The 3,576-nt window shown below is 56.2% G+C and overlaps 1 long non-coding RNA gene across 1 annotated transcript; it reads left to right on the top strand.

Moving 5' to 3' along the window:
- The first annotated feature begins 259 nt into the window (after positions 1-259).
- Positions 260-2,988, top strand: LOC115277887. Its single transcript, XR_003902562.1, has 2 exons — positions 260-997; positions 2,498-2,988. It is a non-coding gene; the product is annotated as an uncharacterized LOC115277887 (long non-coding RNA).
- The last annotated feature ends 588 nt before the right edge of the window (positions 2,989-3,576 follow it).

Here is a 3,576-nt window from a genome sequence, read left to right on the forward strand (position 1 = left end):
TGTTTATTATTGAGACAAAAACAGGGCATGAGTAGGAGAGGGACAGAGAGAGAGGGAGACATGGAATCCAAAGCAGGCTCCAGGCTCTGAGCTGTCAGCACAGAGCCGGACGCGGGGCTCGAACCCACAAACTGTGAGAGAGTGCTCTGCCTGAGTTTAAGCCGATGCTTAACTGACTGAAGCCCCCAGGCGCCCCTGCATCAGGCTCTGTGCTGATAGCAAGAAGTCTGCTTAGGAGTCTCTCTCCTCCCTACTCTCCCCCACCCCTCACCTGGTCCCGATGTTTCTCTCTCTAAATGAATAAATTTTAAAAAATATTTTAAATACCTTACGCAGCGCAACGCTGAAGTGCACAGAGGGGTATGGATACTAACGCCGGCCCACCCATCACCCCACTCGCCCCGACGTCACAGCTGCAGGGGTCCTCACAGCCACTCTTTGGCACAACTCCAGGGGACGCGTGTGGGGGCCGCGCCACCCCCTGCTCCTAGGACCCCTCCCACAAGTCACCCCCGGAGACAGAGACAGTGCGGGGCCTCATCTCCACGGCCTGCTCCCCGGCAGCTCTGAGCTGCACGTAGCGCCATTTTGCTCCTTTACGCCAGCCCAGCGGCATGGCGCCACACACACTGGGCACCTGCTTCCTCTTTCCATGTCGTGAGGACAAACGCCTCGTCTTCACTGTCCCTGCTGCGAACAGCTCCACTGCACGGCGGCATTGCAATCTCCTGTGCCTTCTGCCGAGGAAAGTCAGGCCAGGTTTAATTTTTTCTTTGCTACTACAAATAAAACTGCTCCAAGCATCCTTGCTCGTGTCTCCCTGTGGATAGATATGTTCTGGGCAGAGGCTCGGAGCTGCTGGGGTCCAGCGTGACTTTCCAGCGTGATCACGGGAATGTAGATTCTCACCAGCGGGGGCTGAGACCGTCCAGGGCGCTGAGTCCTCACCACCAGCCAGTGTTCACCAGCCTCCTCAACTTTTACTGCCTGTGAGCTTGTGAGTTTTCTTAATTTCTAGTGAGGCTGAACCGCTCATTTGCTTTTCTTCTTTGGTGATTTGCCTGTTTTTTCGCTTTGGTTTGTTTTTGTCTATTTTAAAAATTTAGTTTTATGCATTTTCATTGATCTCTTGTAATTCTTTGTATATTCTGAATTCTGATATTTTATACGGTAAGGTTGGGTATTTTATCAGAGAAAATCAAGTTTCAAGCTGATCATAATTTCATGTGTTGGCCTTTTCCGCATCCGGAGGAGATTGCAAGGTTTTCCATGAGGACAGTCAGGATCCTTTCTCTCTCTCCTCAAGAGCCCTGGGTCCTCCGCCACCCATGCCCCCCACGTGTGCCGCTCACGGCCGGCCGCGCATGCTTCCTCAGGTCCAGCCTTGTCCCTGACCCTCCTGGATGGGGCGCCCCCAGCCGGCAGCCAAGTCCGTCCTGGCCACGCCTTCGGTAACAGCACGTGGTTACCTGAGTCTTTCCCCTTTGCATTGGGGATTTTAATCCCTCCACTCAGGTAGGGGGATCGTAGGAGGGGCAGGGCCTGGCAGGCTCAGGATCAGCCTGGGCGGGTGGTCTGAGTGTGGACGGACCCCCATTGTGGCGCAGGCCCAAGAGCAAAACAGGGTCTCAAGAGAGTTCCTGAGAGTCCAGAAGCGTCCTGCAAATGGTTCATGGCAGCCAGGAGCAGGGGTGTGGGAGGGAGCGAAGGGTTCCCAGGGGCAACAGAGAAAGAAACCTGGGGGGGGGGGTTGGTGAGGAGGCACAGAGGCTGCAGGTGGAGGGGGTGCAGTTAGGAGCTCACAGGGGGGCCTGCACTCCCTTCACCTTGTGTGAGTGTGGGGGGGATGGGGGTGGGGTCCCCCGCCAGCTGCCCTCACCCAGAGCGGCCTCACCCCCTTCACCCAGCACGCAGTGCCACCACCACGGCTTTCCACGGTGCCACGACCCACCAAGGAGGGGAAGTGCTGTCCTGGGCTGATGCCAGTCAGCGCTCCTCCCTGCACGCCCTGACCGGGGTGGGGGGTGGGCAATGCTCATCCACAGGACAGGGCTGGGGTCCTGCTTCGTCACGTTACTCGATCCAGAGACGACGGTTTACACATAGAAACGGGAAAAGGGAAAGACAGGCACAGAACTGAGAAAAAGAAGAAGAAATTGGGGAGAGGAAGGGAGGGGAAAGGGAGTGGAGGGATGGAGAGGCAGGGAGGAGAAAGAGGCCAGAGGGAGGAGGAAGGAAAAGGGAGGGGGAGGGGAAAAGGGGGAGAGAGGAGGGCGGGGCGCCACCTGGTGGCCAGCCAGGAGCAGTGCAGACTGGAGCCATTACCCAGGCCGGCCCTCCAGGCTGGAAGCCCGTTTGCCACACACCGGCTGCTTATCCTAACAGCCTCATCAACCTTCACGTTACTCCATCCAGGGACGACGGTTTACACATATAAACCTCTGTTTGTTCGGCAGCAACTTGGAGGGATTTTTTAATTAACAGACTTATTTTGCAGCTTTAGATTTACAGAGAAGTCGAGCAGCTGCTACAGCGCTCCGGCGCCAGAAGCGTCCTGCCTTCGCCGGCACACCTGCTGCAGTGAATGAGCCGGCAGCGACGCACTGCGCACCTTACACCGAGGGCCGCTCTTGGTCCTGGGCACAGTCTGTGGGCTCGACGCATGATGCAAAGGCACCTCATGTATCCAACGCCCTCACATTTCTCTGTGCTCACCCGCCCGTCGCTCTCCCTTCCCCACTCTGGGTCCCCCGTGGCCAAGCCCTGGAATTCGCTATCTCCGTGGCGCTGCCTCTTCCGGGAAGCAGGCAGCATGTGGCCTTTCCAGACTGGCTTCTTTCACTCAGGGATGCGCATTTCAGATTCCTCCGGGGATTGTCCTGGCTTGGAGCTCACTTCTTCTTAGTGAACGACATGGCGTGGTCTGCAGGGCCCACAGCGTCACTCATTTCCGGGGCCTGGGAATTATGAATAAATGTGCAATGAACACCCATGCGGCATTTTTTGTGACATAATCTTCAAAACCTTTGGGTAAACAGGAAGAATCGTGACTGCTGGGTCGTATGGGAGGTGCATTTTGCTTGTGAGCAGAACACGCCAGGGGCGCCTGGGGGGCTCAGTCGGTTGAGCACCCGACTTCGGCTCAAGTCATGATCTCATGGTCCATGGGTTCAAACTCCGTGATGGGCTCTGTGCTGACAGCTCAGAGCCTGAAGCTGCTTGCAATTCTGTGTCTCCCCCTCTGTCCCTCCCCCACTCCTGCTCTGTCTCAAAAAAAAAAAAAAAGAGCCCGCCTAACGGTCGTGGGCAGAGGGGGGCTCCGGACTCCGGCCTCTCTAACGGGCGTGCGCGCAGCGGCAGCTCCCTGAGGACGCACACCCCCCACGGGCTTGCTGCCCGACCGCAGACTTCTCGGACGGCCTCTTTGTCCTGGTCTTTCCCATTTTTTATACTGGACTGTTTGCCTGTGGTTGAACATGAACCTTGTATATTTTAGGTGCGAGTTCTTTACCAAACATGCGTTTTGCAATATATTTTAGTAAAAATGAAGCAAACACACAGATGTTTCACTAAAAC

Source organism: Suricata suricatta, chromosome 14, assembly GCF_006229205.1.
Source record: "Suricata suricatta isolate VVHF042 chromosome 14, meerkat_22Aug2017_6uvM2_HiC, whole genome shotgun sequence".
Taxonomy (NCBI): domain Eukaryota; kingdom Metazoa; phylum Chordata; class Mammalia; order Carnivora; family Herpestidae; genus Suricata; species Suricata suricatta.